This window comes from Equus caballus, unplaced genomic scaffold, assembly GCF_041296265.1.
Source record: "Equus caballus isolate H_3958 breed thoroughbred unplaced genomic scaffold, TB-T2T haplotype2-0000791, whole genome shotgun sequence".
Classification (NCBI taxonomy): domain Eukaryota; kingdom Metazoa; phylum Chordata; class Mammalia; order Perissodactyla; family Equidae; genus Equus; species Equus caballus.
In genome coordinates, this window is record NW_027222000.1 from 191476 (window position 1) to 204044 (window position 12569).

At 56.7% G+C, this 12569-nt stretch overlaps 1 protein-coding gene across 1 annotated transcript in view; it reads left to right on the forward strand.

The window, feature by feature from the left end:
- LOC138915126 (large ribosomal subunit protein uL15m-like) overlaps positions 1-12569 on the forward strand; it is a 253999-nt gene that overhangs the window by 140777 nt on the left and 100653 nt on the right.

The window sequence follows — 12569 nt, forward strand, 5'->3', positions numbered from 1 at the left end:
TCGTGGGCTTCTGCTGTCCTGGATGAGGCAGATGCCCAGGGAAGCGAGGGAGGGCACACCTGGGAGCTGATGAGTAACGCTCGCGGGCAGGAAGATTTTAGCTCAACCCAGGGCGGGAAGGGAGCTTCCCACCACTGGGACCAGCACTCAAGGTCAGCAGGCCCTTGGCAGCAAGGGGCCTAGGACTTTGCCGAGGCCCAGACCACCGACTTCAAGGCTGAAAGCTGCGAGAGGAGAAGGGGCAGTCCCCCTGACTCCAGGGAGGGGCTCCCTGGGCCCTGCCACTACTGACCTTGGCCACCTGAATCCACAGCTCGACGACTCTGGCCCTGTCCTGGGCCGTCATGCTGAGGTCCCCAAGGCACGTCGTGATGACGCAGCCGGACACGTGAAGAAACTGGTTGATAGTGGCCCGAACCGTGGGAGCCAGGTACTCCTTGCTCCCATTGGGCCGCTGGCACCACACAAAACCCAGGCAGTGGCGGGGCTCCACCTTCTTGAACAGCTCCTGGGGAGGATGGGGACTGTCACCTGACCCTGCCACACCCGAGCTCAGAGTCTGCAGGCCCCCGCAGCCCCAGGCAGGAGGCACTGGTCAGCTGCAGCTCAGGAACCTGAGGAGGTGGCCTGAAGCTTCTGGGAGTCTCTGGGTTTTGTCTGTGTCCGCTGAGGCCGCCCAGCGCAGGATGACCGAGGACCCAATAGGGGCGGGGAAGAGAAGTCCCATTGGCTCGCAGCCCAGTCTTGCTTCCCCCAAGCACCAGAACACGGCTCACACCTGCCCATCTCAAGGGGCATCTTCCACCCGTTCTCATCACCCCCTGGTCCCACTCCCCTTTCAGCTGCACGTTCCCCCGAGGCAGCAACAACCATGGGCTTTGTTTGCCTGTCTTCCATGTAGGTAAGGACGCACTAGGTGTCTAATAAGTACGGAGGCTGTTGAGGCCTCCTGGGCCGATGGGTGAGTGACCCAGGACTTGGCAGCACTCCAGTGAGCTTCCCTCCCCCACCAGAGGGCTATTCTCTGCCCCGCTTCCTCTCTGTTCGACCTCATCCATCCGCACAGCCACTCTGCCCAGCAGGTGCCCGCCCTTGGTGTGCTCTCTACTGTCCATGTGGGGACAGCAAGGACTTGGGGGCCAGAAGGTGGCCCAGGTCACCCGGTGGGTGAGTGGGGGAGCTGTGACTTGCACCCACATCGTTGGATTGCGGCTGAGGGAACAGGAGGTCTGGGGCAGCTGATGGCCCACCAAGGCGGGCCCCACCTAGCCCAAGAGCCCCGCTGCTCACCGCATCCATCCGGGTCAGCTGCTCGGCCACCAGCTTCGGAGGGAAGTCCAGCAGCTTAGGCCTCTCCTCTCTCAGCTCGGCGCTCGCTTCTGCGGTGACTTCGGCAGCTGGAGGCAGAGATCGTCCAAAAGTCAATGGCGCATCTTGCTCCAGCTCAGAAGCTGGCACTGGGGCTGAAGCTGATGGCGCTCGCTCCGGCCCTGGAGAGGCCGATGGAGGTGAGGCTGCTGGAGGTGAGGCTGCTGGTGGTGAGGCCGCCTCCAGCTCCGGCGCGGACGGTGGAACTACAGCTGGAGCTGCCTCTGGCCCCGGAGCTGGCCCTTGCTCTGGCTCTAGAGCCGGCAGGAGCTCTGGAACTGGCGCTGCAGCGGGAGAAAGAGAAAGTTTCACCTACGTACCCGACTTTACAAGACAGGAGAGACTCCGCTGTCTTGAAGGGAACCCCAGCCCGTGAACCCCACCGCAGACAGTCTTCCCAGACTGCTGTGCCCTCACCTTCCAGCTCTGCCCTCCTGGGCCCCAGATGTTGCAGCTGGACCTGGGGAAGGTAGGCAGGGCCTCCCAGGTGCGACCCAGGCCAGATGACACGCAGAGAGGCCAGCCGCATCCTGAAAGAGGGAAAGGGCGTGGGCTCCCAGAAATCCTGCATTGGGTCCAGCCAGGTTCCCACCATAGAAGACGCGGTACTGGGCGGAAGCAGTTGGGCCACAGAGCCAGAGGCCTGGCCGTCGCTTCCACACTGTCCTCCCAAGGCACCCTGCTTTGGGTCTGGGCCCTGTGCCTGCCCCTTTCCACCAGGGGGGAGTCCCACCCCGGCGCTGACTCCTGTGTGGCCATCCTGGCAGTGGCAGGCCTGCTCATCCAGCAGGTGGAACACGGGGTTTGTGTGAGTCTCTTCTTCCCACTGCCACTCTTCTCGCAAAGAGGCTGGACACAGTCCAGCCCAGCCCTCCACGCCCTTGTGCAAGTGGACTGAGGACTGAGGCCGATGTGTGAGCGGCTCGCTAACACCCCTTCTCTTCTGGGCCTGCTGGTGGTGGTCAGAAGGGGTGGATATGGAGAAGGGGAAGCGGAGGGAGACGGGACTGTGGTGGGGATGGGTCGCCAGGGAACAGCTCAAGCCAGCCTCCCCTCTGGTTCCCAGGGGCTCTGGGACCCCACCCACAGCTCTCTTTCACTCCTATCCCCTTGCAGTAGAAGCCATCAGACCTCAGCCCTCCCAGAGGAATCAAAAGATGAGTGAGATCAGAGTTGTGCCGGGCCCGCCCCAGCCACAGTCCTCTGTCCTCTTGTTCTCCCCCAGCCCTGTTCTGTGGAGACAGGAGGCCCTCGTCTGGCACTCAAAGAACACTCAGGTCTTTAGTTGGCGCTGGGGTCCATCATGCATGAGAACGTGGGAAGAGGCCTCCAGTCGTAAAGGAGCATAGGAGGGCATCCCCTGGGACAGGCGGGGGACAGGATCTGTGGATGATATGGTGTGTGACTATCTGAGTCTCAGGCTGCTGCGGGGGTCCAGGGGCTGTGTCTGCTTCATTCACTGCGTTGTGCCAAGTGTCTCTAAAGCTCCCGCATGTCACAGGTGCTTAATATACAGTGTTCTCGAATGAACTCCAACCAGAAGCATCCCCGGTAGCTGAGTGGGCCTGGGGCCCCTCTGCGGCCCCGGAGACCCCTCCTTGGCTACTCCAAGGACCCGCCCCACGACCAGCTGCATGGAATCCCACACTCCCTGCCAGAGTGCTTTCCGTGTGCCTTTGCAAACTCAGAAAGGCCCCATCCCAGCGATGGGGGAGCAGACTGCTCTTCATCGGGGAGAGGGAAAGAATAACCAGGAACAACCACGGCACGTCTCTCAGCCCCTTCTGTAGAGCCAGGCCCCAGGGAAGCACCTGCCGTGGCTCATCCCATTCGTGCCCACCAGAACCCGATGAAGTTTATCCTCTCCCACTCCACTTTGCAGAGGAGCAATCGAAGCTCAGAGAGATGGAGGGCCGTTTCCAAGACACACAGCTGGCAGTGGGCAGAGTCACCACTGTGCTGAGGAGGGGCTGGGCACTCACGTAGCAAGTAGGTGGTCCAGGACCCCGTGGGAGGTGAGGACAGCCGCGCAGTCAAACACGATGGTGGTGACGTTGGCCATGTTTCGAGGCGCCAAGGCTGGTCCTATGGACGGCGGCAGCCTCTCCAGCAGGCCTGCCTGGAGGGCCCGCATCCTGCAGGCCTCATTCCGCTGCCCGAGTGACTCTCCGCGCTGGGTGAGATGAGGAAGGACACAGAGTCACCAGCACCAGCGTGAACCTCCAGGAAGTCAAGGTCTGGAGGTCCCCCAGGAACTGTGAGCCCCTCAGGGATGTGTGCAGAGGAGGGACAGGATTGCCCACAGCCAACCGGTTTCCAGGCTTGAAAAGTCCAATTTGAGTTTGGGCGGGGGGAGGATTATACGATGAGTTCCTCAGGACACTTGGCTGGCTTGGCAAGGACAGACCGCCCCGCACCAAAGCGTGCATTAAGAGCACTGACCAGCGAATCCAACACAAACATCCCCATTCTAGAGATGAGAGGACGGAAGCTTCGGGCTGCCAAGTGGCTGCTCAGGGTCCTGTGCGTCGGAACTGAGAACCGCCCTAAGCCAGGGCTGCAGGACTCCCCCGCTCCCCCACCTGAGGCTTCATGTGCTCCTGACATGAAGGGAAATGTCTGGTGGGAACCTCAGCCCTCCCCAGTCGGGAGACAGTGCACGGGCAGACAGACGCTGTGAGGATCTGGCTGACTACAAGAAAGGACGCTGGTTTTTCTTTCTTTTACACGAAAGGGAGGTTTGAGACCCTCGTTACAGAGGTTTCAGATTCAGAAAATGGCAGATTTCAAAGATGCCCCTGGCCGAGTGTGAAGCGCAAACATCAGTGTTTTGTCTACTCCGCCTAGGGTTAGGAAAGAGCGACTTCCCACCCTCCTAGGTAGCTGGTGAGGAGGCGTGGAAGTCCAGATTCCTTTGGGACTGGGCCCTTGGGACACTCCAGTGGGAAAGCCCTGGGCGGGTCCAGGGGAGGGCTCCAGATTTGACTCTGGATTGTGGACACACCCCGGTGATCTCAGGGCCCCGGGTGTCACTCACTCTCCCCTCAGTCCAGCCCCGGGCAAGGTCGGTGGTCTGCTGCACTTGCCCCCTGTCCAGGGAGATGGAGCCGTAGGACCCATGCGCCAGCTCCTGGACCATCTCCTGGGTGGAGCTCTGCAAAGACAGCGTCCGGTGGCCGCGGCGGCAGGTAGCAGGGGCCTGCCTGCACTTGCCCACAGGGGGAAAACTCTCCCGCACACCGAGCACAGACAGAGGGGCATCCGCATAGACCTCCAGACAGGGAGCGAATGAGATGACACCTCACGGGCTTGGGATTCACCTACGGGTAGGGCAGCTTGGCTCCCAGCACTCACCTTCCATCCTGCCAGCCACCACCCGGGATATGAACACGACATACCGCCAGGCTTCCAAGCCCTAACCGTCTGCTCCCGTCCAGGGTAGCTCCACGCTCATCCCTGCCTTCCGTCACTCCATGCCCGCCAACACACACACACAATAAGGGTCAAGGGGTGTGGGGCTGCCCGCATGGGAGGGTGGGATCACACTTGTGGCCTGACCCGGAGTGGCCCGCCCTGGGCTGCCTTGTGTTACCTGAGGGTTCCTTCTTCCGAATGGCCTGAGGTCTTGGAGGTGCGGTCTCAGCCAATGTCGACAGCGCTGGAGAAGACTGTCATTGTTGGCTCTCTGTGCGCCAGAGCCTCGCAAAGAGGGGATACACGAACACATCCTCCTGTGTCGAGTGTCTCTGGTCAAATGGGCTATGTGTACAAAATGGCTGCCTGGTGACCAGAGTTCTAAGCTCTGTTGGGGTCGGTCGCCAAGGAAGTGAGGTCATGTCTCCAAGGTTCCAGGATGGGGGGCCCTTCCCTCCATCAGACCCACCCAAAGCCCCCTCGGGGCTGTTGACCGCTCACCCTCCTTGCCCGTGTCATCTCCCGAGCTGTACAGAAAGTTCCATCACAGCCCTCCCCACAGCTCCTTGGGATCGGAACCAGCGCCCCAGCTTTGAAGAGAGAGCGCCCAGTTCGGATCTCCTTTTTCCTAGCAGTTCTGTGTCCTGGAAAAGCCACTGTGCCTCTCAGGGCCTCCCCAGTCTCCCAACCTGCACGATGGGATGGCGCTAGAAACACATTCCCAGGGACGTCTTCGGGTGGACATGTGATAACGCCTCCCATATCTGGGAGGTGGTGCCGCCTGGGTCTGGTCCCCGAACTTAGAGGTGGAAGAATTACAAGAAGGGGTGGATGCAGTCGGGAATACCTCTCCAAACAGGCCTGGATTCCAGCCGTGTGATTTGGGAAAAGTCCCTGCCCCTTGGGGGCTCCTTGTCAGGTCTGCACCTTCAAGGGTTGGAAGTTCGAGGAAATTCAGATATTGTCATTCACTAGCATTCAACCTTTCCCAGTCTCCTGTTGGCCTTAGAACCAGACCCAAGCGCCTCATTGTCGGCCTATGTGGTGGGCAGCCTCCACCAAGGCTCCCAGCGCTCCCTCCCTCCTGCTGTGCACATCCTTGTGGAACCACTACATCCTGAGTAACTGGTTTCTGAGCAATAGAATACAGCCCAGCTGATGGAATGTCACATCCAAGTTTTAATTACAAAAACTCTGTCACTTCCCTCTTGCTTGCTTTCCTGAGTTCCCTCCCTTTATCTCCCCCTCTGTTTCCATCTCTTGCGCTCTCTCTCTGTCACATTTCTGGAAATGAGATAGCAAGTGGCGATGATTTCAGTTGCCCTATGTAGAGGCCAAGGGAGGCGAGATCTGAGGGAGCGCCCAGCCAACAGTCACATGGAGACTCAGACTCTCAGTCCCAATGACTCCTGACACCACCCGTGTGAGTGACTTGGGAGCAAATCCTCCCCTAGTCTAGCCTCAGTTGAGACTGAAGGTCCTGCTTCACGGAGACCTGGAGGCAGAGGCTCCCAGCTAAGCCGTGCCCAATGCCTAGACCACGGAAACCGGGAGAAGTTCAATATTCGTACTTCAGAGGTGCAACTTTTGGGAGCAGTGTTGTGAGAGAGAAACCCAAATGAACGCAGACTACCGGGTTCCCCGGTCTGGCCCCATTAACCGCCGCCCCTGCCGCAGCTCCTGTTGCTTCTCAGGCTCCCTCCAGCCGCCTGGGCAGCTTTCTGACCTCCTCTGCTCACGCTCACTTCTGCCCCAGAGTCTCAGCACCAACAGCGCCTTTCCCCCGACTCCCTGTTCCCGGACCTACGCAGGCGTGGCTCAGTCTTGTCCTTCTGGTCACAGCCTAGGTCACTTCAGTGAGGCCTTTCAGAATCTCCCAGGCACAGTCTCTGCCACCACACATCTCACATCTGGAAGCGTCTTCAATTGTTTCCTCCTTCTTGCTCCCATTTGGATAAAGTGAGCCCAGGACGAGGGGCTGTCTGCTTTGGCTGAAGGAGACGTAATTCCTTCTGGTTACCCCGGGCACACGGCTGTCTCCTCCAGGCTGAGTTTTTCCCACCACCAGTCCGTCGGGAAGGCGCACTAGCCTTCCCTCTCTCCCGTGGGGCTGGTGTCCCAGGAACACGGTGAGCCGTCCTCTCTCCCTGTCATGCAGCACCAGCCCCTCACCCCACGGCCAGAGAACTAGCACCCGGTCTGAGACTCCACCACATCCTGAATTCAGTTACTGCTGAGACCCTCCCATCCATTTGGGGATTCCCTGGTACCTCCTGAGGGCGTCTTTCCCTGAGACCCCACTCCCAGCCTGCCCTTGCTTATTCCAGTAACAATGGCCTTTCCTCAGAGCCCCCCCAGTCTGGAGAAGAAAGGTGTTGAAAGGTTCTCCGTGTTAATTTTCAGGGCCGGGGGAAATTGGTAGAAGTAATTTGGGTGTTTCTGTGCAATAGTTCCCAGGAAGAAGATTCAGCCCTAAAAACAAATGAACTTCTGACACATGGTACAACGTGGATGAACCTTGCAAACCTTACGCTCAGTGAAATAAACGCAACCCAGAAAGACACCTATGATACGGTTCCCCTTACATGACGTGCCGAGCACAGGCAAATTCATCGAGATGGAAGGAAGAATAGAAGTTCACAGGGGCTGGAGCTGAGGGTCATGGGGAGGCAGTGTTTAATGGGGACAGAGTTTCTGTTTGAGATGATGAAAAGAAGTCTTGGAAATGAACACGGTGATGGTTGCGCAGTATTGTGAATGCATTTGATGCCACTGAATTGTCCACGGAAAAATGGTTCAAATGGCCAAGTCTAGGTTATGCATACTTTGCCACAATCAAAAGGCACTTAAAAATGCAGCGGGGGGTCAAGATGCAGGTTCTGGGGCCCTCAAGTCAGCATATGGGCCAGGTAGGTGTCCAGGGTCTGAGATCTTGGACCCTGGTGAGGCTCTGGAGTGGTCCTGATTGATGCTAGTTTACAAGTTCAAAGTAACAGGATTGGAGCAATTTCACCGATTGGGGGATAAGAAAGGAAACAACTGCATTCAGTCCCATCCAACGTGGAAGAGACCTTTTTCTTAATGGGAAGCAAATGTCAGTCCTTCAAGGAAGTCACTTCTCAACGTCTCTACCCCTCCCCAACCCCACCCGCTACTCCCAGAAAGACGCCGCAGTGCAGAGCTCGGGTACCGTGGTTGTGGCCTCATCCGTGAGTCATGTTTGGGGTCAGATCCCCTGTTTTCCTTCCCCAGCCATGTGACCCTGGGCATGTCACTCAACATGACTGAACCTCCATTTCTTCAACCGTAAAATGGGGAGAATCATCCTGGTAGGGAAATTATGAAGGTCACAAGACTTTCTCAGAGGAGGTAGCACATGGCAGAGGCATTATGCTGAGAGCCGCGCCCCACAGGTCACACGTTTTCTGATTCTGTTGATACGACCTTCTCAAAACAACAGCATTATAAAGATGGAGAACAGATGAGTGAAGGCCAGGGGCTGGCCGGGCAGATGTGACTACGAAAGAGCAGCACGAGGGAGGGCTTGTGGGGATGGGACAGTTCTGTGTGTGGATTGCAGTGGTGGTGGCGCAAATCTGCATGTGTCATAAAATGGCATTGAACCGCGCGCGCGCGCATACACGCACACGCACACACACACACACCCCCCAGTGAGCTCACGTCAAACTAGCAACATCAGAAGTCTGCGGTCTGTGGGTTTAACACTGCCAATTCATGTCCTGGTCGTGACACTGTACTAGAGTCCCGCAAGATGTTAACCCCCGGCGGAAGCTGGTGGAAGGGTCCAAGGCACTCTGTACTATTTTTGTTGCAACTTCATGTGCTTTCATATTTATTCAAAGGGAAAAGTTAACAGTGAAAGACACAACAGGACACAGCCTGGCACGTAGTAAGTGGCAAACAACACGGTTCTCGGTGACAATTCTTTGCGATTGTAATTGCACGTTCATTTCCAGTCTCTCTCCATACACAGTGACCTTGGTGAGGGACGGACACACCTCACTAACGTCGTCTGCCCTCTGCCCAGCACAGAGCACGCGCCCACTCAATATTTGTCCACTAAATCCCCCATGGTCCCTGCGCCAGGTGTTCTTACGTCCACGTTCACGGACCCTCCACGACAACCTTAGGCAGTGTTATTCTTCGTGCTGGGCAGGTGAGGAAACTGAGGCACAGAGAGGGAAAGTAAATTGTTCCAGGTCAACACACTGGACCGACGAGGAGGTGCCATGCCCTGCTCTGGAGGAGAGCAGAGGCTGTCCATGGCAGCTCCAGGGTCCCTCACGGCGGCTCCTCTCTGCGACTGCCAGGTCCTAACTTTGAGGCCAAATAGCTTGACTTCCTAGAGGGAGCTGGAGAGAGAAGTCACCTACCTGTGGCGCTGGGGGGGGGGGGGTCGGTGGCACCAGTGGGTTCTGTGGGAGGAGCATGGAGGTCACAGCAGCTGAGGAGAAATGGTCTGGAGTGAGACCGGGGACTCCGAGGGGGAGCATGGAGGCCACCGCGTGCATCTTTCCTATCCAGCCTGAGCCACTGATTGCGGGTCCTCTGGCTTCTTCTCCCGTGGGTGCCCTGGGATGAGGAGATCAGTCGCTCTCCCTAAGGGGCCTGCAGCACACGGTCATCAGAGCCCTGAGGACTCACCGCGGGGAGTGAGGGCTGAGGTCCGATGTGTAACCTGCTGTGAGAAAAGGAGACAGAATTGGCATGCAAGAGGGGCACGAATGTCCAAAATACAGCCCGAGGACCAGCAGCCCCACCCACAACTGACACTTCCAGTCTACACGGTTCCACATTAGGATTTAGGAGCAACTATCTCTTATTCCTAAAAGGCTGACAAATCAAAGATCCAGTCCCTGTTTTCATGAGTTTACAATTTATGTGTGAGATCAATGCGCTAACCTTGCTCGAACATGGGTTTGCAAATTGTGCTCTTCAGGTTCCAGAGGTATTTAGAGGTGCTGGCAGGGAGAGAGAGGAATAGCCAGACTCTTGAATGCCCATTGGCTTCAGAGGGATACTCTCTTTCATCTGACTGGAGAAAGGCTTCTGTGCCTCAGGCAAGGGGACGAATCACAGCCCCAGAGTGCAGAGCTGCAAAGGGAAGAGAAGGATTCACAAAGTGCAGGGCCTTGGGGTCCCTGAGCCTTGAGGGAGGTTGCTCAGCTGGAAGACTAGACACACAGGATGGCTCCTGAGGAACACTGGAGAGTGCACATCCTCCTGGGGCCCATCCTTAGCTTCAGTATGGGGTTACTAAATAGATGCTCCCCAACGACGTAGAGGCTGTCGCTGTCCAGGATGAAGGAGCCCAGCTGAGTGCCCCCACAGGTCTCATGTCTCAGCTTCCGTGACAGCCCCTCTTTTTCCAGCTTAAGGCCCACAGTGTCAGGATGGTGAGTGAGGACAGTATCATCTCCGCCGGCTGTTGCAGTTTTCTCAGGCCTGGAGCTGGAGGGACACAGGCATGGGGAGGTGGGGACTCCAGGCAGGGGCGCTGAAACGCCTCCCTGAGGGAGGGGACAGAGACAGCAGGAAGACTGACGGGCAGCTTGGAACAGCCTTGGTGCTGGGGGAGGGTTGTAAGTGAATAGGACAGCCAAGGTCCCTGAACACAGAGGACGTAGCACCTCCAAATGTTGGTGTCGGTGCTCAACTCTGAAAGGACGTTCATGATACGGCAACGCACACCCTAACAACAAAGCATGCGGCAGCGAGCGGAGGAGGACTCTGGGCACAGGACCAGGTGAAGCAAGGCAACATCAAGTTGCTTAAATTGCAGCTCTGCCACTCACTTTCTGCATGCCTCTGGGTAAGTCTCCCAACCCCTCTGGCTCCTTTTCTTCATCTGTCCAGTGAGGTGAGAGTTCAGACCTCACAGCACTTAGCACTAGTAACTGTTCGATGAAAAGCGGCCATTTTCCTTAGGTATTAATAGGGCCCGCATTCTTGGTGTCAATGGACCTGGCAGGGAGAGAGACTGAGCCTTTTGAAGGCAACACTTAGGGCAAGCAGCCGTCCTGGGATGGAGGCGGCGATTGGGCTGTGTGGGATCTCAGAGCCAGAAACATCTCAGGGCCAGTGGAAAGGGAAGACACGCTGCATCACGGCTGCAGGACAATGGCGAGGACCTTTGGAGCTGGGTCGTTTCATCCTCAGACAAACGGGTTCACGACTGGGAGGTTCACACGAGGGCTGAGGCCACCCAAGTGCTCCTGCGGGGGTTCCCACGTGCTGGGGTCCTTCTCACAGTTGGGTGTAAGAAAGGGTGCGAGTCCTTTACCGCTTGTTGTCTACATGTCGGGACCTTTGCTAAGCACTTTTCATTTTCATCCTCACACAAATTCCTCTCCCCAGTGAGAAGCAGAGTCTACTTCCCCATCTCTTGAATCTGGGCTCGGCCACATGACAGGCCTTGGCTAATGGATGTTAGTGAATGTGACGGAAGCAGAGGCTTGGGAAGCACGTGTACACTAGGGCTTGCCATTTCTTGCTGCTCCTGGAACTCGGAGCAGCTCAATGAGCCCAAGGTGCCCACTGGGGGATGAGAGAATGTGCGGGAGACCCGAGGTCCGCCAGCCAGCGGCCGACCGCAGGCACATCAGTGAGCCTCAGCTGAGATCAGCTGAGCCAGCCCCGGCAGGAGAACTTCCCAGCAGCATTCAGAACAAAGCACTATCCAGCAGAATGTGGGCTAAATTGGTTCTGCAGAAAAGCAAACTGAGCCCTTCCGATTGACCGATGAGGTGGCCGAGGCACAGAGATGTTTAGCAACTGGTCAGGGACACACAGTCTTGAAGCAGGGAACTAGGATCGGAACACAGGCCTGTCAGACCCCCCAAAAACCATGTGACCACTGTGCTCTACTGCTCAGGAATCCTTCTGGGGGCGCGCAGACATAACTTGGTCTGTAGCACATGTCACATATTTAACATTCTGCTGGAACTAGGCATGTTACACAAATGGTTGAGCTGGTCAGGACGGAGCGGTGAGGAAGTGGAGAGTGTGCATCATGTCTACAGCATGTAGAAAATGTGCAGGGTCTTGACTCACGAAACAAAGAATTCCTGAAGGCGGAATTCAAATTTCAGGACTCCGGTTTATATCCCATGACTCCAGACTCACATGGCAGGATTAAGGGATGGGGAGGCCCAGCCTGGGTCAGGACACAAGCATGAAAAAGACTCATAGACTTGACTTTTTTCTTCTTTTTTTTGAGGAAGATTAACCCTGAGCTAACATGCACTGCCAATCCTCCTTGTGTGCTGAGGAAGATTTGCCCTGAGCTAACATCTGTGCTGATCTTCCTCTATTTTATACGTGGGATGCCTGCCAAAGCGTGGCTTGAGAAGTGGTACATAGGTCCACGCCTGGGAGTTGAGTGGGCCAGTTCACCGGAACCACAGACCGCTGAAGCAGAGTGTGCACACTTAACTGCTACGCCACCGGGCCAGCCCCCATGGACTCAATTTTAAAAATGAATCTTCAGAGCTGGGGTACGACAGGTTCCACGGCATCAATCAAGCCTCTATATCAGGTTCCTGGAAACTCAGGGGCTCTCAGATCCACATTGGGGCCAGATGAGGAGACAGGGCTAGAGTCAAAGTCATGACTAAGATCCAGAAAGATTTTCTGTCTGTTCAAATAGAACCCACAAATGTGGACACGTACAGACATTGCTACATTCATGCATTCATTCCAGCAAGCAGCATAAAGCGAGTGTCAACTAGGTACTCGGCGCCAAGGTGACAAATGCATAAAGACTG